Source organism: Vulpes vulpes, chromosome 1 (genome assembly GCF_048418805.1).
Source record: "Vulpes vulpes isolate BD-2025 chromosome 1, VulVul3, whole genome shotgun sequence".
Classification (NCBI taxonomy): Eukaryota; Metazoa; Chordata; class Mammalia; order Carnivora; family Canidae; genus Vulpes; species Vulpes vulpes.
The window spans coordinates 84,253,255-84,281,236 of record NC_132780.1 but is presented as its reverse complement, the minus strand read 5'-3'; the positions used below and the strand labels follow the sequence as shown (position 1 = coordinate 84,281,236).

The window sequence follows — 27,982 nt, the reverse complement described above, 5'->3', positions numbered from 1 at the left end:
GTGCCTTTCATGAATAAATAAACACATTCTTAAAAAGAAAGAAAAAAAGGAGTACTAATGTTTTCAACTCTAATTTCTTTCTGTTTCAGTTTTGGTGTGTTTCTAGAAATTTATCCATTTCTTCTAGTTTGTCCAATTTGTTGGCATGTAGTTTTCCGTAATATTTTTTTTAAGATTTTATTTATTTATTCATGAGAGACACACACACACACACAGAGAGAGAGAGAGCGAGGCAGATACACAGGCAGAGGGAGAAGCAGGCTCCATGCAGGAAGCCCGGCGTGGTCCAGGACCATGCCCTGGGCCAAAGGCAGGCACCAAATCGCTGAGCCACCCAGGCATCTCCATAATATTTTCTTATAATTGTTTGTATTTCTGTGGTGTTGGTTGTCATTTCTCCTCTCTCGTTTGTGATTTCATTTATTTGAATCCTTTCTTTCTTCTTCTTGATAAGTCTGGATAGAGGTTTATCAGTTTTATTGATTTGTTTTTTCAAAGAACCAGCTCCTGGTTTCATTGATCTGTTCTACTGTTTTTGTTTTTAAGTTTCTATATCATTTATTTCTACTCTAATCCTTTTTATTTCCTTCCTTCTGCTAGTTTTAGGTTTTGTTTGTTATTCTTTTCCTATTTCCTTTAAATGTAAGGTTAGTTTGTGTTTTTGGAATTTTTCTAGCCTGTGTTACTGTAAATGGCTCTTAGAACGGCTTTTGCTGCATTCCAAAGGTCTTGAACCATTGTGTTTTCATTTTCATTTGTTTCCATGTACTTTTTAAAATTTCTTCTTTTATTTCTGGATGACCCATTCATTGTTTGGTAGCATGTTATTTAATTTCCATGTATCTGTGGACTTTCCAGATTTTTTCTTGTGACGAACTTCAATTTTCATAGTGCTGTGGTCAGAAAAGTTTCATATTATGATTTTGATCTTTTGAATTTGTCAAGGCTTGTTTTGTGATCTCATATGTGATCTATTTTGGAGAATGTTTCATATGCATTTAAAAAATGTGTATGCTGCTGATTTAGGATGGAATGTTCTGAATATATCTTTTAAATTCATCTGATAAATTCATATTCATCCAGTGTGTCATTCAAAGGCATTATTTCTTCATTGATTTTGTATTTAGATGGTCTTTCCATTAGTGTAATAGATTGTTAAAGTCCTTACTATTACTGTATTATTATCAATTAATTTCTTTATGTTTTTTGTTAATTATTTCATGCATTTGAGTACCCCATGTTGGGTACATAAATATTTATAATTTTTATATCTTTTTGTTGGATTGTCCCTGTTATTATTACAAAGTATCCTTTTAAAAAAAGGTTTTATCTATTTATTCATGAGAGACAGAGAGAGAGAGGCAGACAAAGACAGAGGGAGAAGCAGGCTTCTCATAGGGAGCCCAATGCAGGACTCGATCCTGGATCCCTGGGATCACAACTCTAAACCAAAGGCAGATGCTCAACCACTGAGCCACGTAGGTGTCCCTACAAAGTACCCTTTTTTTTGTCTCTTGTTACAATATTTGTTTTAAAGTCTCTTATAAGTGTTATACTCCAGCTTTCCTTTGACATCCATCTGCATGATTTATGTTTTTTCATCCCCCCACGTTCAATCCACATGTGCCTTTAGGTCTAAAAAGAGTTTCTTGGAAGCAGCATATAGATGGGTCTTGTTTTATATCCATCTGTCACTCTATGTCTTTTTTTTTAAAGATTTTATTTATTCACTCATGAGAGACACACAGAGAGAGAGAGGCAGAGGCACAGGCAGAGGGAGGAGAAGCAGGCTCAAGGCAGTGAGCCCAATCTGGGAATTGATCCGGGACTCCAAGATCATGCCCTGGGTCAAAGGCAAGCGCTAAACCACTGAGATACCCAGGGATCCCACTCTATGTCTTTTGATTGGATCATTTATTCCATTTACATTCAAAATCATTATTGAGAGATATGTATTTGTTGCCATTTTATTAGCTGTTTTGAGGTTGTTTTGAGGTTTTGAGAAGATCTGAAGATCTTCTCTGATCCTATTTTGTCTTTCTCTCTTTCATGGTTTGCTGGTTTTCTTTAGTGATATATTTGAATTTCTTTCTGTTTCTTCTTTGCATATTTATTGGTGGTTTTTGATTTGTGGTTACTATTAGGTTTGTATATAACATCTTCTGTATATAGCAGTCCATATTAAATTGGTAGTCATTTAAATTTGAGCCCATCCTTTACTCCTCTCAAACCCATGTTTTAGATATTTAGTGTCATATTTTGCATCCTTTTATTTTGTGAATTTCTTGACTGATACTTTACAGAAATATTTATTTTTGTTATTTTTGTATTTCCTTCCCTCATACTGTCATTTCTGGTCTTTTCTTTCTACTCCAAGTGCCCCCCTTTAATATTTCTTGGCACGGCTCATTTTGTGGTCATTCATTATTTTAGTTTCTATTGTCTGGGAAACTCTTTATCTCTTCAATAGCCTTGCTGGAGAGAATATTCTGGGCTGTAGATTTTTCCCATTCAGCACTTTGAATAAATCATACCACTTTTCTGTGGCTTGGAAAGTTTCTGCTCAAAAATTCGCTGATAGCCTTATGAGGTTTCCTTTGTATGTAACTTTCCTTTGTATGTCTTCTTTTGTCTTGCTGCTTTAAAATTTTTTTCTTTATCTCTATATTTTGCCATTTGTAATTATATATATATAATTATATGTAAATTATATGTAAAAAAATATACATTATATGTAAAAATACCACTAAGTTTTTTGGTGTTGTTTAAAATGTAAAATGTGAAGTTTTGACATCTATGTAACAGCCTCCACAATTAAGATAATGAATATATCCATCACCCAAAAAGTTTTTTCTCATCTCTTTGTAGTGCTTTCCTCCCAACCCTTCCTACCCACTCCCTGCCAATCCTTAGGCAACCACTAATCTGCTTTCTGTCAGCAGAATTGTTTTGAAATCCATCTGTGTTGATGTCTGTGACAGTAGTTCATTCCTTTTTATGCTGAGTAGTATTTCATTACATGGATACACTACAATTTGTTTATTCATTTACTTGTTGGAAGTTTGGATTAAAAAAATTATATATATATAATTGGTGTGGATTTGCTTTTGTTGATTTTGTTGGAGGTTCTCTGTGCTTCCTGGAGTTTGATATCTATTTCCTTCCCACTAGGGAAGTTTCCAACTATTATCTCTTAAAATAAATATCTGCCCCCTTTTCTCTCCTTCTTTTTCTGGCACTCCTATAAAACAAATGTTATTACATTTGGTGGAGTCGCTAAGTTCCCTAAGTCTATTTTTAAATTTGTTTATTTGTTTCACTTTTTTGTAACACTTTACTGAGATATAAGTTGTATGCTATAAAATTGCCTTAAATTATAGGATTTCTTTGATTTTAGGATATTAACAGAGTTGTGCAGCTATTACCACTCTCTTAATTTTGAAATATTTTTTATCAATTCAGAAAGCAAGAACTCATCTCTTAGTAGCAACTCTCATTATGTCTGACTTACTTGATTTAGTACAGTGTTTTCAAGGTTCCTCCATGTTGTAGTTTCTGTTAGTATATCATTCCTTTTCATAGCTGAGTAATACTCCAAGCATGAGTATACCACATTTTGTTCATTCATTCATTCATTCATTCATTCATTGATGGATACTCTAGTTGATTCTACTTTATATTATTTTAATCTATTTATGTTTTTATACTTAAAGTAGTTTTTTATAGACAGCATATAGTTGGATCTTCCTTGTATACTGATTATAGCATTCTCTTTTCTTTTAATTGGTTTGTTTAAACCACTGTAATTAGTTCATATGATTATATTAACATTTCTCATCTTCTTAGATGGTTTCTATTATTTGTTATATTAGCTCTTTTTTCTTCTATTTCTCTTTGTTTTTTTCGGGAGGTTGACCTTTTAAATGGCACATTTATTTCCACAATTGCCTTATTATATATATCTCTTTGAAGTATTTGTGTGTGTGTGTGTGTGTGTGTGTGTGTGTGGTTGTTCTCCAATTTACAATATTAATCTTATTTCATGAGAACATGCCTTCAAATAATTTTATGCTACTTCATATGTAGTATAAAGGCATAATGACAGTATACTCCCAATTCATTCTTCCCATACTTTGTCATTTTTGTTATACATTTATTTTTATATATTTTGCTTCAATTTTTGCTTTAGACAGTTATTTTTTAGGAAATAAAATAAGAAAAAGTGAAATTTATGTTCCTTTTTATTACTGGTTCTCTTCATTTTTATTTTTATGGATCCAAATTACATTCTGTCATTACATTCCTCTAGCTAACAAACTTTTTTAACATCCTAGTGCATGTCTACTGGCAATGGATTTTTTTTTCTTTTTTCTGGAGAAAAGTCCTTATTTCTCTTCTATTTTTGAAAGATATTTTCACAATATGTAAAATTCTGGGTTGATTAATTTTTGTCTTTTGACACTTTAATGTTGTCATTCCTTTATCTTCTGGTTTCAATAATTTATAATGAGAAATCTTAATTCTTATATTTGTTCCTTTGTATGTAATCTGATTCTTTCTATTTGTCATTGGTTTTCAGAAGTTTGAACATGAGATATCTAGGGATTTGTGTATGTGTTTTGTTTTTATTCCAGTTGTAATTCTATGAGATTCTTGGATTTGTGATTTTGCATCTATCACTAATTTTGGAAAATTCTGACATAATATCTTCAAATTTCATTTTCTTTCTCTTCTTCTGGGATTCCAATTTTGTGTATGTTAGGTCATTTGATATTTTTTTCACAGAAAGAATGTTTTTTCTACTTGTATTTCAATTTGGTTATTTTTTATCCTGTATCTTCAATTTCACTATCAATTTCATTTCAATTGTCAGTCTACTAATAAGCTCATCAAAGTCATTTTTTATTTCTCTAACGTTTTTTATTTCTAGCATTTCCATTTGATCTTTTTTCTTAGTTTCATTCCTTTGTTGAAATGACCTACCAAATCATATACATTGTCCACATTTTTCCACTGGAGCCCTTTACATATTAATCATAATTTATTAATTTTCCTATTGATAGTTTCAACCTTTGGTTCATATTCATGTCTGGTTTTGTTTATATTTTAATTGCTTCCTATATGCCTCATAAATTGTTTTTTGTTGAAAGCTGGAAAATTTGTATAGGAAGTAGAAACTGAAGTAAAAAGTATTCTTTCCTAGAAATGTGTATGCAATTTGTTTTGTTTTGTTTTGTTTTGTTTTTGCCAGGGCTTTATTATAAGTGGCGGTCTTATTAGGAGTTGAACTGTGGGGCAGTCTGGGTGGCTCAGCAGTTTAGCGCTGCCTTCAGCCCAGGGCCTGATCCTGGTGACCTGAGATTGAGTCCCACGTCCGGCTCCCTGCCTGGAGCCTGCTTCTCCCTCTGCCTGTGTCTCTACCTCTCTCTTCCTCTCTGTGTCTCTCATGAATAAATAAATAAAATCTCAGAAAAAAAAAGGAGTTGAATTGTGTAACCTTCAAGTTCCTCTACTGCAGCATTTTCTAATGGAAACAATATAAAACACATATGTAATTTAAAAGTCTTCAGCAGCCTTATTTTAAAGAGTAAAAATAAAAATGAATTTAACAATATACTTGATTTAACCCAATATATCTAAAATAATATCGATATGTAGTTTAGCTATATTGAAGTGCTCAATAGCTGCATGTGGTTTGTGGCAATGATATTAGATAACAAAACTTGAGTATTTCCTGTGTGTAGGCTGGAAGTTGGTTTGTCTGAGAGTTTTTCTCAGTGTCTTTTCCAGCTTTACCTTTAGATTTTCTGTTATTGCCTTTGCCTTAGAGAAATTCTCTCTCCATGTTCTTGACCTTCACCTAGTAGTAGTATGCTGCTGTTACTTTATTAATTTAGTGCCTGGTAGTAGGCACTGGGGGGACATTCTCTGTTGTTCTGGTTCAGCCTTGCTCTTAGGCAGTACTTTGTCCCTGCATCTCAGGGTTGGGGCTTGCTCAATAATTCTTCTCTTCACTCTAATGATCTGGACTCAGTGAATACTTCTGCCCTTCCTCCAGGCTTAGAGAATATTATTTGTTTTCTTATTCCAAATACTTAGTGTTGTTACCTGTGCCTTGAGTGTGATGATGTGTTCTTCACCCCTCCAGAGACTTACGATTTTGTTCCATAGAAAAGATAAGGAAAGGATACAACTAGGGTTTTGTGCCCTTCCTAGGTCCTGTACTACAATAGTGAGTTTCTTAAGATTCAAGTGCTGCCTCCAGTCATGGTAGTATCCAATGAGGTTTGTGAAGAGTCTGACAGTCAATGCAGTTTACTAGTATTTTTGCTTCTTGAGAGTCATATGCTGTCACACTAGCTCATATTTTACCTTTGGCAAGCTGGTAAATTTTAGTAGAATTACCCCCACTAACTTGTGTAACTTTGGGTATCTGGCATCTGTCTTAGGTAATCAAGAGCTAGTGTGCTGTTTCTCCTCGGAAACATTTGTTTTTTTCTTAGATTTAAGGCTATATGCTTGCTTTTTGACCCTCTTATCTTACAGATTCAAGAAACATTGTGATTTTGCAGATTTTTCTATTTTTTTAATGTAAGAGGGAAAGTGACACTGTTTTCAGCTTTCTGTATTCCAAGTAGAAGCTGGAATTCCTGATGCTTACTTTTGAGAAATATAACTCTATTCCATTGGAATCACCAGTGTATCTCACAGGAAGTTACTAATATTCAGGGAATAAAGTCCAGCTCATATAAAACTCTTTAGGTCATATTTTATTATGCTTCAGTTTATACTGAGAAACAATATATTTTCATTTTTTTCCAAATGTAAAGTGTAATGATTTAAATATCCATTTTAATACCACACTCCCTGCTATCAGAGAGGCTGATATGTCAAACAAAGGGAGATCTGCCCCTATTTCTGGCACATAGGAATCAATGACACAGACATTTCTTTGTGAATAGAAAAATGGGGGTTGATTGATGTCATGGTGAGCAAGCAAATGAGACTGGGCAGTGGCATTCTCTATATCCTTTCAGGCATGTGAAGCCATGCTCTATGATAGGGTTATATACGATTGGATGTCCAGGGTTGATGCATTTACATTGTTTCACAAAAGAACAAGCTCAGACCATGTAGTATAGATTTATGTAGCCAGTTACTCAGAGCACTAAACATATATTCAAAAAACATTTGGAACATATTGTTTCTAATCTGACACTTTTACCTCCAGGTATGGATTGTTGCAATGACCTGCTGGTTATAAATCACAGCTACTAACTAATGGACACTATGAGCCTGTGGCTTTATTGACACCCACTATTTTCTGTGAGTGTTTCATGTTGTTTTTTTGCTGAAGCTTGCTGTGACAAGTTAGAGCCCATCTGTCTACTCAGTAACAAGCAAAATGACAAACATAACATACAAAACATTGTTCACATATCCAAGATTGTTTTCTACCATTTGCTTTTACTAATATGCTAACATTTAGAACTGATAAATAAATGAAAGATGGGGAGGACTTTGAAATTGGGATCATCTCTATGAGAACTGTATGATGCAATATTTTTAAGTGGTCATTTGTTCGCATTCAGATTTGTTGTGCATTTTATTTTTTATTTTTTTATTTTTATTTTTTTTTTTTTATTTATGATAGTCATACAGAGAGAAAGAGAGAGGCAGAGACACAGGCAGAGGGAGAAGCAGGCTCCATGCGCCGGGAGCCTGATGTGGGATTCGATCCCGGGTCTCCAGGATCGCGCCCTGGGCCAAAGGCAGGCGCCAAACTGCTGCGCCACCCAGGGATCCCTGTTGTGCATTTTATATTTAAGTCATTACCTCTCCTAAAGGTTCCAATGCTGTGAAGTAAATTAACTTTCATATTTTATGTCAGTGGAGATGCAAAGGAGGTGCCTCTCTGTCTTTGGAGCTATTTTTTTACAGGAAGGTGTGGACATGTGGCATGACTAGTATTTTGTTTCCTGATCGAAAAAGATTTTTTTTAATGATGAAAAAATGCACCCTTTACTATAAATTTTTTCCTACTATAGCTACTGCTCTATGACCGCCCATTGCTTTTTTTCTTAATAGTGTTACAGCTTTGCTTGGGAGGTGCTCTGTATTTTTTGTTTAAGGTAAAATCAATTGAAAAGATTTAGGAATTTGATGAAATGACTTAATCAGAGGGAATATGTATTTAACACATTTTGTGCTCCTTCTCCAGCATGCATCCTTGTCTCCCCCCAACTTTTCACAAAATACCTTGTATGTGTTGAAGATTAAGCATAAAAAATGTGTTCAATTGGATTCATGAAACCAGGTCAGCTGACTGTGGGATACTCTCCTAATGATGGCATTTGACTATGATGAGATTCTCCCTCAACCTTCTTACCTTTCTAAAAATTGCCTAACTTTGACTTTAAGGCATGCATGAGCTAAAATATTGTGCAGTTCTTACACAAAAGACTTATAAATACCCACCATTATTGCTGTTATTAATATTCTTTTGTTTTAAAGAGAAAAGTACCAACTCCTCTCAGTTCAGAGCAAATAACACAACTGTAAAAGCTGTTGCCAAGCAACCTACATTCACAGCTCAGATGGACTGAATTGTTTATATTCATATGTGGATAAAATTGACCCACTCCTTCTTTGAAAAAGATATATATGAAGTTTTTGAGGTATTTCTACTAAGATTTTTAGGGTGCAGGTCATGGCATTATTTTTCTGTAAGAGGCTCTAAAGCTGACACATCAGGTGTATATATCTCTTTCATTATTCTTGCCAATTTACAGTATAGGTATCTGGTTTGGAGTCTGTTTCCCCATTAGATTGTGAGTTTCTGGAGGACAAGGACTGTGTTCTCCTCACACATAAAGGGATCCTATACATAGCTAGCATTCCATAAGTGTATGATAAGAGATGTGTTAAAAATGATCTTATACAAGTGTCTGTGCTATAGACACTTTCTGTGAAAATTTGTTTGCTAGAACATAGGAAGAAGAAACTTTTAGATTAAAGAATCCAGTAATATTAAATTATGATAAGCCAATACTAAAGCAATAAGTTAAAAAATAATATAATTACAGTATTTTAGAGAAGAATTTTTATGTGATACTTATTCCAGTGGTCTCAAACTTAGTTCTTATTTGAAGTACACAGGAGCTTATAAACTTAATTGGTCCAAGATGAAGTTTTGAATTGGAGGATTTTTCTAAAGTTCCCCAGATGATTCAACTGTAGGATTGAGAACCAACCACTAATATAGTCCAACAGTCTCATTTTATGGTGAAGAAAATAGCCCCAGAAGAGTGAGAAGTGTCAGGTTGTAAAAAGAACACAAGCTCTGGAATCACCTGCAAACTATCTGCCAAAGTGTGATTTTAGCCATCAGTTCATCATTTTAAAATTGAGATAATAATATCTATTTGAGGGACTTTTGGGGAGATTGAATGGGATGACACGTATAGTGCAGCTAGAGCCATGTTTGGTAGGAGCCAGGCAAAAATTGACCTTCTCTTGACAATTTTATGGGCTGCAAACATAACATGGATAAAACCTTGATCCACTGATTGCCAATGCCTTCAATATCATGGAAAGCAATGCAGGATACCTTTAGCTCTGATGGTTTTACTGGAAAGGAGCAAGCATTAATATATCTGTCAAGATCCCTGTAGGAAACACATGAAACATCCAGAAGGGTAAATAAAAAGAATTTAATGAAGAAACTTTTTTTTCAAAGGTGTGACAAAATTAAGGGAACCACCAAAGTACCATGAAACAAGATAGGGCCTGCCAGTTCATGAGGTCAGAGTGGTTATTGGAACCTGGTATGATCTGTGGCTGTAAGAAATAGGCCACCAAGAAGAAGCTGCACCCCATTTAAAAGAACCGAAACTGCAGCCTGGCAGGAAGAGAGCCAGGATCGCTGTCTCCGGCTGCTGTCTGATTTTCTGCTGGCCATCACATTGGCTAAGACATAGGACAAAGAGGCCTAATTGATGCAATTCATAAAGGTCAGTCTCCCAGTGCTGAGAGCAGTGCAGGGGGAAAAAAGGAGACGGCTCTGAAAGGGCAGCAACACTAGGCTGGGTACTTTATGTGCATGATGTCTTTAAAGCTTGTGTTGCTTTGGGGCTAATCCAATTGAACATAAATTGTCTGAAATTACTGACATTCTCTGTGGCACAGCTTTCAATGCCAGGAATTCACATATATCCCTACTAACTTTGTCCTGAAATAAACTTTCTCCAGCAGTAAAACCTGAACTTCACAGCTGAATATGTGTCCACTATAGAGGAGGCACAGCTTCTACTCTGGCAAATGGCTGGCTTTGCTGGAGTAGATTCAGCAGGGGAATCAGCATGCAAAGTCTGCTAGCCAGGGACACAGAATAACCAAAATCCACTCCTGCCTCCAGCAGCTGCTTGCTTTTCCCGAGCCGTCTGTTCACCTCTTTGTTTTGTAATTTATCCATGAAGAAATGAGAAGAACACCTGCTTCTCATTACAAGATTGAGATGTTTTGAGGGAAAAGAGGGTCATTCTTATGGAAGAAAAGTGCTATCTACTTAAGTACAAAGTTGAAGCAGGAGCCATTCTATTGGCACTGATTTTAGTCGACAGGACACATAGAAGATACCTGACATTTTACTTCTTTTGATAAACTTATTTTTGAGACTCATCTGGAGAATTAGAGGAAAATAAGTAGCCTCTGCCTTTGAGGAGTTCACGGTCTTGTGGGAAGAATCAGAAATGAAACCTTTCTTAAAAGGGAATTAATATTAGATTCGATAAAGGTTTTGGTACCTTTTAAAATTCTTGTATATATTAATCTAGTAATAGCTATCTATCTATATAATTATATTTATTTATCCACTTAAATTTTGTATATAAGCTGTGATCTACATAAACTCTTTTAGCACTTCAAATGCATCAAATCCTGACCAGGAGTACCTCTTGGCTCCTCTCCTACGTGACAGTGCCTTCCCTGGAAATCTAAGAGCCCTAACAGGGCCCTCTTTTGGGTTGCAGATGGCCAGTTCTTCATTGTATCCTCACGCAGTGGAGAGTGAGGGACCCCTCTGGTGTATCTCTTTTATAAGGGCACTAATCCCATTCATGGAGCCTCTACCCTCATTACCTAATTTCCTTCCAAAGGCCCTTGTATTTGTGGAGAGGTAGGGTTCTGACATAAGAATTTAGAGGGTGGAACACAAACATTCAATCCAAAACAGAAGTTGTATATGTAACTGAGGTGGCACAGTTCCAGATATGTGGTGGACACACCATAAATGATAGGTGACATAATCACCTCTCACCAGGATCTCTTTATCTCAGACAGGATGGTGTGTCACTGTACCCCTGAGAGGGTCCCCTCTATAACTCAACCATACTGACACCTTGATCTCAGATTTTCAGTCTCTAGAACTGTGAGAAATACATCTCTGTTGTTTATAAGCCACCTAGTCTACAGTATTCTGTTATGACAGGCTGAGATAAGACAGGCTCACATCTTCACAACACAGAATGTTGTATTACACGGCTAGGAAGCAGTAGAGTCCTGTTAGGTACTTAGCTCTGCCTCCCTATGACCTCCATGGCAGTATGCTACCTTGTTTTATTATATCAGATTGGTGAAGGAGGATCAGAAGTCAGAGTTCCTTGAGAACAAGAAATGAGTATACGAAAAATCTGGTTGACATTAGAAGCAATTTTTATTTGCATCGTTTATAGAATATTTTCCAAAATGACCATACCCTGCCTCCAAAGATTCTCAAGCATTTAAGTATATTTTTACTCTGCAAGTATTTTTTTTTTATTCAAGTATTCACCCGCTATAAAGTCAGTTGCATAAAATTCCTATGCTCTGTCCAGACCCTCCTGAATCTGGTGATTATTTTTCTCTCTTCATTGCCTGAGAAATAGTAGGAATGATAAAGAGAATGTACAATAGTCAGCTTCTGTCTTGTAGCACTTTGTTATAATGGTTCTGTGTCTGACATCTTCATGATATTGTCCCTTTCCCAGCTCCACTCTTTCAGAAAGAATAGTATAGCACATTAGGTATGAGAGATCTTGAAATGGTGCAATCTGAAGTATAGGAATTACTTAATGCAGAGAAAAAAAAATTCTGTGGGACCACACTAGCATCCTTCACCTATAGAGAACACATATGATATGCTCATCATGCTCAGTCCTGGGAAGGTCACTCGGCCTTTAGATAGAGAACCACAGGTAATCCAGTGGCAGTGGCAACAAGCCTTCCAGTAATCTAGATCTTGATTAATGTAGACAGCTTTGTTAAAAGGCATATTGAGGGATCCCTGGGTGGCTCAGCAGTTTGGCGCCGCCTTCAGCCCAGGGCCTGATCCTGGAGTCCTGGGATCGAGTCCCACGTCGGGCTCCCTGCATGGAGGGAGTCCTTCTGCCTGTGTCTCTGCCTCTCTCTCTCTCTCGCTCTGTGTGTGTGTGTGTGTCTCATGAATAAATAAATAAAATCTTTAAAAAAATTTTAAAGGCATATTGAATGACAGAAATGGATTTATATTAGTGAAATTATCTTAATTAACACTTTCAGTTAGTAAATGGGCCTCCATTGGTGAAATAAAATGTATTCAAGATATGGATTTGCTAAAACATTTTAGAGATACTCTAAATTAGAGATAAGAATCTAGTTATGCCTGTGGTCTGTAGCCTCAAGAAAGTTTCCAGACTTGATTCTTAAATGCTTCTCTGTCCAGCCATTGGTTTAGCATAATGTCTGCTTTCCTAATGGAAACCGTAGTGTAAACAGAATCCTATTTCTGAAGTGTTCCTGTGTCTGCCTTTAGTAGTTCTTTCAGGCCTGGTATAATTACAGCATCTAAAATAAGGCAGAAAACTGGAGAATTTTTTGACTTAAATAATGTAATGCATGAACTATATTGTGCCTTCTACCTAATAAACATCTATTCAATAAATATCTATGTGTTTAGCAGAAGTAGCTAACTTTTAAATACCTCAAATCTTTGAAGGTCACTGTTACAAGTCAAAGAACCCAAGAGGTCTTACATCAGTTGATGACAGTTAACCTTCCTTATATTTTATTTTTTAAAGATTTTCTTTATTTATTCATGAGAGGCACAGAGATAGAGGCAGAGACATAGGCAGAGGGAGAAGCAGGTTCCATGCAGGGAGCCTGAGATGGGACTCGATCCCAGGTCTCCAGGATCATGCCCTGGGCTGAAGGTGGCGCTAAGCCACTGAGCCAACCAGGCTGCCCCCTTCCTTATATTTTAATTACTTTATTGGCTATGCAGGTTTTGGGGATTCAGACCAGTACTGATAGTTTAAAATATATATATTAAATATATTTTATATTTTATAATGTATATATACGCATATACATATATATATATAAAGTTATATATATATATATATATATATATTCTAAGTTCTAACCAACCAGTTTAGTAGTAGGACTTTCAGATCAAGCTCCTTTCTAGGTTGGAGATAGCTTATATTAGCAAATTTTTATTTCCTACAACCCTTATTAGTTCTAGTTAGTGAGGTCTCTTATTTATTCATTTTGGGAAATAGGAACAGAACCAGAAATACAGCCATTAGCCATGAATTCATTAATTGTTCTTTCGTGCTATAGCCATACCTTTGGATAGGTATCACCTACCACTGATAATTTAGAGCAGCTGATAATTGCAAATTTGATGGTTTTTCCGGCTTTGTCACTTCTATCCCCAACGTGATTTGTTTGTTTTTTTCCTAATTGATAGCTGCTGTTTTTATTATGAATTATTAACAGTAAGTTTTGTCGTTTGGTAAAATGATAAACTATTCTTTTGTTCTTAAGGCTAATTGCAGTTCTTTGTGTGTCATTCATACTTTAACATTTCCTAATAGATACGAGTAAACAAATCATTGCAAACATAAATATAATTGTGTGGGAAGATAATTTTTAAAAAAGGTCACAAATTCACTTGTGTTTAGGGGCAGGAATGGTAATATAAATGTGCAAGAGGCAGGTATAAGACAGTAAGGAAAAGAAGAACTGTGGCTCAAGAAACATTTTTAATGCTTTTCTTTCTGAGCTATTCAAATAAAACTGACCTCTGGGTGCAGTGGATTGTACCAAACAAAGCTTTGGAAATGAAATTGATGATTTCTAAAATTCAAGGTTTTTATAAATAAATATTTTGAAGAAATTGATATTATCTATACTTTAAAAATATTTGTCTTAGTTACTGTTTATTTATATTATTACCAAAAATAATATAAAGATAGAACTATGAGGTTTCTAAAGTCCAGGGAATATGATCAGATTTTCTATAGACCAAAGACAACTATATAGCAAGATCATAGAGAGTGCTTAAATATTCAAAACCTCCATCTTTCTGTCACAAATGTATAGTGAGTGCATTCATTTTCCCAGAATACCTACATTTTATAGTCTTGAGATTAGTGTACATATGACAATTAATTAGAAATAAAATGTAATTGAAAAACCTATAAGGAACAAAATGCTTTTCTAATAGCTATAAGCCAAATGTATAAATCTTACAAGATAGAACCTTTTTCTTCAACTGTCTGATATTTATGGTCTTAGTCCCTTCAAAAGATATGGCTTGCAAATATTTATCTTCAATATAACAAGATATAGTGCCTTCTCATTGAATTGTGTTTTCAGAGCTCAACTTTTCTCCCAAAGTTCCTGCTGTTAGAAACATTCAGCTTCTGATGTTAAATTTTAATTTTAAACAAGGCTGAATTATGTTTATAATTTTTAAATTCTACAGATATTAGGGCCCAAAACAACTAAAACAAATGAATAAGACAGTCTCTTAGTGCTTGGAATCTTATTCCCTAACATTCCAGGAGAAAATTCTTAGTTATTAGGAAATATACTCTATCATTGGTGTATGGACCAATTTGCCTTCAACGGCTCCTTGACATATGGTTTGAACCTACTGCTCAGGTGACTGTGCCAAAGTAGTTTGCTCTAGCTGAGAGCAATAGCTTTGGTGACAGATTCTTTGGCTTGGAAAGGCAGTAGAATTCCTAGATCAGTCTTCTACAAGGGGCCAAAGCTCAACAGGGAACTCACCATCCAGGTGAAAGAGATGACTCAGTGACATAGCTTAGGATGGTGGATCTGGTAATCTTTGGGAGTCAGTCTGTGGATATATTCAGCAAAGAGGAGATCAAAGGAGTAATTAGGCTGAGAAACCAAGGGTTAAATATCGTTTATTAATAGCTATATCTGAATACATTTCACAGATAGGTCTGTTTACCATGTTTGTCACAGTTTGTGTTTTACATCTCTTCTTTCTTGATCAATACAACATCAAACATGCCAGAATCATATTTTTTTCATTTTGTATACTTGAAACATAATAGAATAGGTATCTCATATATGTTGTCCTTTGATGAAACTGAACATATTTATAAAGACTCTTTTGGTTACAAGTTATAGAAACCTATTTGAACTAACTTAGGGGAAAAAGATGAATTTTTAATCTGGGAAAGATCACATCAGGTATCAGAAAAGTAGCTAGTAGCAGACCTATAAACGTCAATAGGACACTTTCCCATCACTATCCCTCTGCAAAACACTTCCCTCTCCCTCTGTGGACCAGCTTCCTCTTCTCCTTCAGCTCACAAGGTGGAATACATGACTGTAAATAAGCACCCACATTTACATGATAGAAGGTCAGTCTTTCGGGTAAGAAGAAATACCTTTCTCAGCCCCAGTTCTAAATTCTCCAAGAAGAGAGGTTCTTTGTTATGGTCTTGGATCAAATGTCCATTTATATCTGGCAAGGGTCTTGGGCCATCTCGCTGACTGCTGCCCAAAGACACAGTTGCATGGAAGTGGGGAAGCAGGTTTTAGGAAAGGGTAAGTGAAACAATTCTAAAAGTAGGGACCCATTACTTTAGAAGAATCAATGTTAAAGCAGCTTAAGAAATACATATATACATATGTGTATATATTATATAATTTATTTACTGTATACATTATATAATACCATGTAGTGTATACAATAATCAATTATAACATCTTATATTATAGAAAATATATAACATATAATATGTATCTTATATATGTATAATGAAATCAACATACCTTTTAGAGACTCATCCTACTCTTAGTAAAGCTGTACAAAGAGGAAAAGAACAATACGAGAGGTTTCTCTAAGAATCTTTTGTTAGATGCTAGGCCTTAAGAATTGGGAAGGAAGCTGATCCTCTGTTCTGGTGAAGCACTAGGTCTCCAGACAAGAGCTATTGCATAATAAAAGCTTTCTTCTTTGTTCCCACTCTCTCTCTCTCCCTTCCTTTTTCGCCCTGCTTCTTATAAGGTAACCCACAGCAGTGTGGCTGCTTCCATTTCTAAAAGGCCCTATTGGTGAAAGAACATAGGCCTCAGCAATGAAAAGAGTTACAAAGATATGAGAAAAGCTATATAAATTACTGCTAATGTAGGTAAATTGGATTGGTGGTAAATATAATAAAGATGGGCATATAAAAGATTCAAAATATTTATTTAAATTGTTTTTGATTTTGAAGTATTTGCTATACTACACAGGTATTTTGATATCCCCAGAGTTTTCTACATATTTTCAACATATTTAACATTATGTTTGAGCTCTTATATTGTTCTAGGCACTGTTCTAAACATTTTACTTACTATTCTGTTTCATTGACATACTAACTTTTCAGGTAGGTAATTAGCCTCTTTTAGCAGAGAAGGAAACTGAGTCACAGAGGGATTAAATAACTTGACCAATATCACACAGTGTGTGGTGCAGCCAGGACTGGACCCACTTGGTTCCAGAGCTCACCCTAGTGTGCAGTCCATATAAATTTCACCTACCTTTTCTTTGCAGGTACAGGGGCATGACAAGTTGTGTAGCTGATAAAGTTAAGAAACATGTTACTGGAAATATTTTAGTAAGTGAGAACTATGACGTTGTTATATAAAGGTTAGGAAAGGCATACCATAATTTCCTGTGCTTTTTTTTGACTCTAAGGTGACAGATGGGACTATTTTAGGAAGACAAATGTCTTAAGGAACTTCGGGGTTTCTAACATTTTGCTTTTCAGTTCAGATGCAGTCATTTGATTAATGAAGTGCTAGTGTGAGTTTCCTTAATTTTCAGGCTTAAAAACAAGATCACTAGAAGAATATATGATAAGTTTAAGTAGCAACTATAGTAGTCATCTATCTCTTTCCAAATAGGAGCATTTAAATGATTAGAGCATTGCCTGTATTAAAACTGTGAAAATATGTTGTGGAAACTTTGATCTTTTACCTTCTCACAATAGGGCATCTTAAATATCAACTCCATGCCACCATCCCTTCTTTCTCCCAGTCTACTTTTAATTGGCTGATGTCACTAAATCACCAGTGAAATAACTTCCAAATTAGTTTCCCAGTACTCTTTGCATAGTGCTTTTCTAACCTCAAAATCCTTTTATGTTTGTCCTTGCATCAATTTTATGTTCAGATGTGACTGACAGTTTCACAGATGGACAGCCCTAAAGAAAGTAGATCATACACTATTCTCCTTTGAATTATTTGCGACCTAACATTCAAATATTAGAAATGAAGGACAGACTTGCTGTATATATCTGGCAGGTCTTAGTTGGAAACTACCTTAGGCCAAAAGCAGCAGATGCTCTGTTTTCACAGTTGTTCATAAGAATCACATGAAAGTAAAGACACCTTGTCTGTCTAATCTGGTCTCAGCACTTGATTGGGGCATTTGGATGAGGGCAGAATTTGTGCAGAGTGAGCTTAAATCAACTCAGATCATATCTCTTATCTACTTTGATCCCTTTCATGGCTTCCCATCTCATTCAAAGCTCATGCCCAAATCCTACATGACCTGGTCTCCTCTGACTGTGTCTTTTAGCCCTGATTCCAGTCACTCTTTCTTAATTTCTCCCAGGACATTCCTACCTGGGCACCTTTGCATTTATAGTTCCCTCCGTCTGACATGCTCTTTCTCAGATATTCCAAAGACTCACAACTTCTCCTCCTTTATGTCCTTCCTCAAATGCATCTCAGTAAACCTTTCCCTATCTTCATAGAAATGTTGCCCCCTATACCTGATACTTCTTTCTTTTTTATTCCTAAGAAGTTATATTTGTCTTACTTTTGATATGTTTTACTTACTTTCCTCATTATTGTTTTGTCTTATGAATTTAGATACTTTTGTCTATTTTACTCAATAGGTATATCCTCAGAGTCTAGAATAGTGCCTCGGTAAAATAATAGTTGAATAAATGAACAAGAACAGGCTGTATATACAAAAAACAGAGATAATAAAGAAGAGTGTGATTAAGTCTTTAGTGGTATTAGAAAATATTTGGGAAGGCAGCCTGGAGGAGGTAACATCAAAACTGGGTATTTAAGAATTAATAGGATTTTTCCAAGAGGGCAATTTGAAAGGACATTCCACACAAGTTAAAGCAGCATCTGTAATGGCACAGATATAAAACCACATAAAATGTGTTTGGAAAACTCTAAGCTTTAAAATATTGATGAATATTAATATGTATTAAAATAAGGAAATTATAATTTATTCTTTAAATAATGGAAAGTCCACGAGGAGTTTCAAGCATGAATGATAGAGAATCATGTTCTGCTCTGGCAGCAATGAAAAACATGGATTTGAGGAAAGTGAATCTTGGCTTAGGAATACAAGTTAAAAGCCTTAGCAGTAATGCGAACTGAAGAAGATGAGAGACTGTACTACAGGGTGTGTGTGGAGGGGTGGTAACAGAAAGAATTTACAGGAATAAATGATTGAGTGTGTGTGTGTGTGTGTGTGTGTGTGTGTGTGTGCTTTTGAGGAGGAGATTTAGAGGAATGGATGAGCTGAATTTATAATTGTTGATGAAAAATAGTATTGTTCAGCTGAATTATCCAGTCTCTTATTTGTTGACACTGATGCATTTCTTAGGATAATTTCTGAGCTGTTCACCTTCATTTGATAGATCTTGAGAGTTCCAGAACTCTGGTTTATTGCTAATGGGATGCAACTCATAGGATAATAGACCTTTCTTTCTTAAAATCAATGGAAATATCAGCAAACCAGTCTAAGCTATATTTTCTCTCAACATGTATAATCTTAAAACTTTCTGTGAGATCTCGAGACTGCTGAAATTTATCTTGAAGTTAATGGAAAACTATTGATTTTGATTCACTCAAATAAAATAAAACTATTCTCTGAAAAATCTTCTGTATAAAATTATTCTGCATATGAAATATATCACTGTCTGCTAGTGCCAGCTCAGTGTGCATTATTTAATAGAAAGAGGATAAACTTTAAGCCACAGTGACCTAGTCTGAATATCATACCTGCAAATGACCTTTGGCAAAATTACCAGATCACCATGAGTCTGACTTGTCTCATTGGTTAAATAAAATAATACCTACACCACAGGATAGTTTTGAAATTTAAATGAACCAACACATAAATGTAGGGTCCTTCAATTAGAATGACAAAAATTGACTCAAGCTAATGAGCAAAAATAATTTATCAGAAAGAAGTCAGGACTTAAAATATTGACAAGAAGCTAGAGAATGGGCAGTAATGGGCAAAAACTAAGGCAGCAGGAATCAGAGAAATGGTCTCCTAACCTAAACAGGGTGGCCTGGAAGCCATCACTAGAAAGGGTATGTGGCAACTATTTACATTTTTCATCCTTGTGTCTCCTGCTCAAGACTAAGTCTCAGGAAGGAGTTTCATGTTGGCTGATTTGACTTCTCCAGCTTCCATACCAGGAAGTGGATCTAGGAATTTCTATCTCAAGGCCTCAAAAGGAAACTGGATGCTGGGAAAAATAGAATGAATTCTTGCTAGCCCAAAACATTAAACTGGTGATTTTGGAGCTGTTTTGACCATAATTCACAGGAAAAATACATTTTATATCATGATCTGGGGTTCACAGGTGGATATATATATGTGTATTTGTATATAACTGAGACAAAAGTCTCTCTAAACTTTTTCTTAGTATATGCATTATACTCTGTTCACTTTATTTTATTCTATTACACTTTTTAAAAGCCTAGTTCATGGGATGTCATGTTGATTTCATGACTTATGAATCACATACACAGCTGAAAGCATTTTATTATACTCTCTATAATATCAGCAAATTGTGGGCAATTTGTAAACATCAAGTTCTCTCATACCACCTTTCCCCCTTCATTCTGCCTCCCACTTTCCCATCAAATAAAACTGCAGACAGTGACTGAATAAGCAAGACACCTAAAATTTCTTTCATTTTATTTACCTAAGGATGTAGTGTTAATCATATTTTCCTAACAATGGAGTTGTATTAAAAAATTAGGAAGATTAAGAGAAACAGAATATAAAGAAAAACAGTATTGAAGAAGTAGTAAAATGAAGAGAATAAGGTGTGATTTAAGTCTCAGTAAAACTAGGATTTCCTTTTTGAAATAGCATAGAAAATTTTCTGTTCCACACATACAGCATTTGTTGCTGCTCTCTGGTATAAGACTTGAAAGATTAAGCACACCTTTTCTCAGTTTTCCCTGCATTGAAAGAGCTATTTGACCTTTTTCGGTATATAAAATATATATATATATTTTTTTTATAAAAATATATTTTGATCTAAAATTTTGGGTTTCTTGTTTGGGGTTTAGTGGCTTGAATTAGTAAAATAATGGACTCTTTATTTAATTTGTGTGCGTGTGCGTGTATGTGTGTGTGGTCAGTCAGCCACCAAGGCATAGGTTTGGTCAAAAGGATTTGAATCTGTTAATATGTTTCAAACAAGAAAATCATAGGTTTAAAGTGTTATGAATTGCTTTTTGGTTACTATATATTATTTAGATGATTTAAACCATATCAAAAAAGCTTCCACTCTGCATCCACACTAGCATGCCTTAGCTGGTTGTCTTCTCAGCAATCTTTTATTTATTGTTTATTGATTTCCTATCCCATTTCCAAGGAGAACTTGGCAATTCAAGATTCAAGCCTTCAGCACTCAATCTATACTTGTCAAACCTAGAGTGATTTCTCTGATTTATATTTGAGATGTACCTAGTTGAAACTCCTCTATTTCTCTGTCTTCAAAGAACTCTGTGTCTCTCCACCAGAAGAAGCCTCTGATTTTAAGGTATGTTATTTCTCAATCTCATTTCCTCTTGCCTCTTCTGGAACCTAAACCCTATGTTTGTTCTCTCTCATTTGCATCTTCAAATTGTCCTTTTCCACCAGAAGTGTTTCCTCTTTTTTTTAAATATTTTATTTATTTATTCATGAGAGACACACAGAAAGAGAGGCAGAGACACAGGCAGAGCCAGAAGCAGGCTCCATGCAGGAAGCCAGATGTGGGACTCAATCTGGTGACTCCAGGATCACGCCCTGAGCCAAAGGCAGACTCTCAACTGCTAAGCCACCCAGGCGTCCGTTTTCTCTTTTTATAAAGCTTCTCAGATACCCTGACAAACTACCCAAAACGTCTTTCCTCAACTTTCCAATTCTCATAAGCTATAACTCTCCTTTCTTTCAAATGCTGCATTTCTTGAAATGTTTTCTTATTGCTTCTACTTCTTCATTTTATTCTTTGCTGTGTCTCCAATCAAGCTTTCATCCCACCAGTCTACTGAAACTGTTCTGAGTCTTCATGACAAGGTTCTCCAGGAGGTGTTTTTTTCAGTTGGTTTCCCTTGCACAGCCCTATTCTGGTTCCTTGACTGCTTCCCAGTTCCTTTTCCTCAAGCTGTACCCTGAGGAGTAAGCATTTTCCAGAGCCCTCTCTTGACATCTCTTGGGGTAGCAGCTGGGGAGAGAACTGTGGAACGATATGGCCTTCGCTGGGGTCTGCCCCAATGAGCTGTGCCATCTTACCCAATTTACTTTATCTTTTTCAACCTGTAATACGGAAATAATAAGAGCACCTATATCTTAGGGTCTGTTGAATATTAGATGAGACAATGCCAATAAAGTGCTTAGGGAGTTTTTGCAAGTAGTAAATGTCAACTAACATTTTCTCCCCCAAGAAAATAAAAACCCTTCTGTTAGGGATGGAGGAACAGTTTGCCAACTTTCCATAGAGAGATCTCCTCGATGATACCACTGTCTGGCCCTCACTCTCTCTTCTCCCGGTGTGTTAGGGGAAAGAGTCCCAGCATTTAGTTTTAACCCCTTCCTTTTCTTTCCTCTCTGCTTTCCTCCTTTACACCCAAAATTTTATAGGGCAGTTTTCAGTGGCTAAGCTTATTATATGCTAGGGTTCCATATTAAGAAGTCTATTGTTGCTGCATCCCTAAGCCATGGCCTTTAATAGAGAGAGACAGTGGGGGAAGGGACTGAGGGAGAGAATCTTCAAGCACACTCCTACTGAACAAGAGGCCTTACACCAGGCTTGATCTCACAACCCATGAGATCATGACCTGAGCTGAAAAGTGCCCCAGTTTATAATTTCTTTTTAAAAAAATATCTTGCACTTTTTTCTTCCTATGTATTTTATTTATTTATTTATTTATTTATTTATTTATTTATTTATTTATTTAGAGAGGCAGAGAGAGAAGCATGTTCCATGCAGGAAGCCTGACGTGGGACTAGATCCCGGGTCCCCAGGATCACACCCTGGACTGCCGGCAGCGCTAAACCGCTGCACCATCAGGGCTGCCTCTATTTTATTCTTGATTTATCTACTTGTGGGTTTGTTCCACCAGATTGACTTCAGAGGGGTCACTGGAGCCAAATACCCTACAAGTAGACCTCACTACATGAGAGGCAGGAGTAAAATAGATGAGAGAAGATGTCATACTTCCCATGTTTGGTATTGTGGCCCAAAATCATGTTCTGCATTGTAAGTAGATACAGTTGCTGAATGAACAAATTAACAATAATTCTAATACATGAAGGAGGCCTTCATCACATCTAGAATAATGAAGGCTTCTTGCCCAGGCTGTACTCTGAGAACTGATCAACATTTTTCTATCCAAGCTCTTACCAGCTGTCTACCCAGCAAAGCTGTGCTGATCTCAATACCCGGGCATGCTCATGATTAAAAGTTAGTGCTTCTAGAAAACTCTTGCCCTCCCATATATTTTCTTTGCTCACTCCTGTTTAACTTATCCATCAGAACCTAGTTTAGATAATTTCTTTACTGCATTTCCCCAATCACCATGCTTATCACACTGTTTTAAAATTGTTAGTTAACATAGAAATAGTTGTCTATTACTCCATTTACTGTTACTTCCATTTTAGCAGGGACCTGTATGCCTTGTTCACTGTTGTATCTTCAAAATCTAAACATTCTACTTGGCAACAGCCAGGGTAGAGCCACTGAGTGAAAGCCATTAATTGAAATATTTAAATGGGATCTCTGGCTTAACCTGGCTAGTCATCTGAATTCTTCTGAAGAACTAGTGGAATCCCAGTACCTGACTAAGTCAGCTGCACTGGAAATCTGGCTTAAGTGAAGAAATCAGGAAGGATTTATTGGCAGGTGACACATTGTGGGATCATGGAAGAAATAAAGGACAATATCCAAACATGAAGCTAGAATAAAAGGCCAAGGGACAGTTGGATTAAGACATACATCTGGAGGGCATGGGCAGGAGCAGGGACAATGCAGTGAGGACAAAAACTAGAGACACAGTGACATTAAAAATGAGTAGGAAAGGAAGGTGAGCTGAAGAGCCTGAAGGCCTTGCAACATAGGCAAAGGGTTGTTTTATAGAGTATAAAGAGAAAGAGAACTATTTAAGCATGCTGTTCCAGTTTGGATAGAAGTCACTATTCTCAGTTTCCCACAAAATGACCTTTAACATGGAGAAAAAAAGAATGTAATAATTTTCCAACTAAATTTGGCTGTAAAACTATTGTTGGTCTTGGGTGAATTTAACATTTTAGACTGAAATGAGAACTAGTTGGTAACTAATAGATACTTTCTCACAATAGACTAAGCTCCAGTACTCTAAAGGAAAGTGGGGAGACATTTTATTTGCATTCTCTGCTTCCTGGCAAAGGGGTCCTGGCCCAAGACCAACTAGAAAATTGGACAGGTATCTTCTGGTAAATGTCTTTTGAAGTAGTCATAGAACTTCTCCTCCATATCCATGTGACAACTTACCATGTCTTAGGAAATATCAGAGCAGATATGTTGGTAGTGACACATGGCATCCAATGAGTATATTTCCAGCAAGTAAATGTTGTTCCCTTCCAGATCCTTTTTATGCTGTCCTATGTTATTTTCTTAATGTGCAATAGTACATTAAGAAAATATACTATTTGAAATTATCCTATTCATGTAGATGATTATTGTCTGCTTCCAGTACTAAGCTCTGTGAAAGGAGGGACATAGTCTAGCTTATTCACCCCTGTATTCTCTAGTATCTAGGACATTATCTAGCATTGAGTATGACTCTGTAAATATTTGTTGAATGATAAATTAAGGAAAATGGATGGAGTTTGGAATACTTCTGTCGTCAGTATATGTAGTGGAGTGTACTCCATCTCTTCAAACAATCAGAGAACCAGAGAAAGTCGATAAGATAAAAGCTCTCCCTAACTCAACAGAACCATGTTTGAGAATCTGTGCATGCTGGTTCACATTCTACCTGGATGTTTGATAAAACATTCTTAGCAATCCATGGGACCAAGCCATACATCTTGTCCATTAGCAAAACTGTGCCTGGATAGAGCTCTTATTTTTGAAAATAGCAGCTAATTAGAAAATAAGTTTAGAAAATTTCTTGACATCCTCAATAGGATAAACAAGACATGGTCTTCATGAAACAAGGATAGACAGCCAAAAGAATAGAACATGAGGCAGAGATACAGTAAGGAGGGAATAAAAAAAATGGAATAGCAAAAGTAGATTAAAATCTGTGCTAAAGAATTAAATTGACACTATGGATAACTAAATGATGATGCAGATGCAGATGCTGAAGCTGTGGATATTTAATCTGTACTGAGCACTGTATGTTTCAGAACATGTGCTAAGCCCTATGCCTGTGCCACTGGCTCTCTATCTTCCTGATCATGGCTGCACACTAGGATCAACTGAAGAAAATATTTTAAATATCAATGCTTTATCCCACACCTAGATTCTGATTTAATTGGTCTAGAGTGGGACTTAGGCAGTTTCACATCACTGAACAACTGTAACAATCACTACGAACAGAGAATAGAATGTCTTATGAATTGTGCAATGTCCTAGCCCTAAGCCTAGCCATCTTTGTTATTATTATTATTATTACTATTAAATTTCACAAGTGATTTGAATAAAAAGCCAGTAATGAAAACTGTTGGAATATGTGATTTCATCTAATTTTTTGAGGAAAAGGCTCATTTTGAGGAAAAGGCTTAAGATGGTCTCCCAAAATAGAGACAGAAAAGCAAATAAATAAAAGTAATGAGAAAGCATACTATTGGTATGGGAAAATATAGGAAAGATATGCAAACTAAAAGTTACATGCATTCTCATGAGAGAGGCCAAGGCCATTAGAACAGGAGTAATTATTTACAGTATAATAGTAAAAGGTCTTCAGTTACAAAGAAAAGACTCATTGAAAGGGCATGCCATACTTCAGATAAAATTAATTTAAAAAAAAGGCATCTAGACACATCCTTTCAATATTTATAAACTTCAAAATTATAAAATATTCTTATGAATCAGTAAGCAAAGAACAAAAAAGAAAACAAATAAAAAAAGACTGGCCACAAAGGTATAAACTTGGGCTAGCTTCAGGTTTTTATGATAGAAGAAAATTGAAAAATGTCCATAGAATTTTGAGGAAAATACTGTTATCTGTGACCAGCCAAGATGTTGCCCTCAGGTGAAGGCAATAGACAAACATTTTCATTTAAGATCTTAAGAATCTGCTGAAAAGTTATGCAGATATATTCTCCATTTCATCAGATTTTAGTCATTAGATTTTTATCTCACAGCATAAACCAAATTCATTTTAGACAGATCTCTGTATCTATTTATAACTTTCATTATATATATATTATATTAACAGTATGCTGAAAGATAATATAGATAAATATTTCAAGGTAATGGAATCCTTCAAAAAGGAAAGTATTTATATAATTGGCTCTTCGGGGCAGCCTGGGTGGCTCAGAGGTTTAGCGCTGCCTTGGTCTCAAGGCCTGATCCTGGAGACCCGGATTGAGTCCCGCGTTGGGCTCCCACATGGAGCCTGCTTCTCCCTCTGCCTGTGTCTCTGCCTCTCTCTCTCTGTGTCTCTCATGAATAAATAAATAAAATCTTTAAAAATAAATAAATAAAATTGGTTCTTTAAATATCTTTTGCCTACAGAAATCATGATAGACCAAATTTTATTTTTTTATTTTAATTTTTTTAAACAAATTTATTTACTAACCAAAGGGATTATAATTGAATCAATACTTTGAAATAGTTGCATGTAAAGTGTTTGTAAGAAAGGTAATTGAACACAGTAATAAAAAAATCAATATGGAGATTTGCTCACTGAAATGAGCTTGTTCATCCTCATAGCTAATTCCTGTCCAAAATGATGATGGAATTTTTACGCTACTTTTTCAAAGACCCAAGTATAGGTGTCATTGTTCATGATGTATTCCACCACTAATTTCCCCTCTTCCAATTTTCTTGTTACTGTGTTTTCCTTCCCATCCCTTTCCTGATGTTGAACCAACATGCTGTTTGTGAAGTGGCAGATAGTCTGAGTTTTTCTGCCATCTGCTGTAGTTTCTTTAAATTTCTCTCCTAGATTACATGAAAACTGTATTGTTTTCCAAGTGTTCTCAGTTTTTTATGGTGAGATTTTTGCCATCAGAAGAGATTATACAATCTGATTTGGCCATTGCACCCACTTTTCACAGGGCTATTTCCATTCCTACTTCCTTCGTATATTCGTCAAAGCCTTTGTTCTCCACTATGTACTCTCTTCCTGCCAGCTGCTCAATGGTGGTCACCATAGGAGGGTGTTGTGAGCAGGGTGGATCAAATTTAAAGAAAAACAAATTGGTAATATATTCTCAACATTTATAAAAGACTCTGTGTGAATACATACATATATACAAAAACATGTATATGGTGTATACACACACTGTAATGTTGTAACAAATATGAGACAGATATGAAAAGATATGGGCAAATGACATAAACAGATAATTACCAAATAGAAATTAATTTCTTTAATAGATATTTTTTGAGTGAATGTATAGGAAAAAAATTATTTACTCTTTTTCCAGATTTAGTGAGATATAACTTGGTATATATATATATATATCATTGTATAGGTTTAAGGTGTACAGCATGTTGATTTGATATACTAATATATTGTGAAATGATTACAACAGTATGGTTAGTTAATACCTCTAATATCTCACATATTTACCATTTCTTTCTTTCAAGTATACAGTACAGTATAGTTGAGTATAATCACTAAGCTGTACACTACAGTCCCAGAACATGTTCATCTTATAATTGAAAGTTTGTACCCTTTAACCCACATCTCCCCATTTCCACACATCCAAGTCCCTGGGAAATACTATTCTAGTTTCTGTTTCTATGAGTTTTGCTTTTTTTTTTAGATTCCACATATAAGTGAGATCATACAGTATTTGTCTTTCTCTGTCTGGCTTATTTTAATTAGCATAATGCCCTCAAGGTCCATCCATGCTTTTACAAATATATTTCCTTTATTATGGCTGAATAATATTCTATTGTATATATACATCATATCTTCTGTAATATTCATGGGTGGATATTTAGGTTATTTCTACATTTGGCTATTGTGAATAATGCTGCAATGAACATGAGAGCACAGATATCTCTTTGCAATACTGATTTCATTTCCTTTGGATATATACATAGAACTAGGATTGCTTAATCATATGGTAGTTCTACCTTTAATTTTTCTGTGGAAACTTCGTTCTCTTTTACAGAGTGGCTGTACCAATTTACATTGATTTGATATGATTTCCAAATATTGTTTTCCTATCTCA

At 35.5% G+C, this 27,982-nt stretch overlaps 1 protein-coding gene and 1 pseudogene across 5 annotated transcripts in view; one reads left to right on the top strand and one right to left on the bottom strand.

The window, feature by feature from the left end:
- The window catches only part of GRM1 (glutamate metabotropic receptor 1), a 396,100-nt gene that overhangs the window by 207,407 nt on the left and 160,711 nt on the right, over positions 1-27,982 (top strand). The window lies entirely within an intron of this gene.
- Positions 26,539-26,950, bottom strand: LOC112919374 (fatty acid-binding protein 5 pseudogene; annotated as a pseudogene).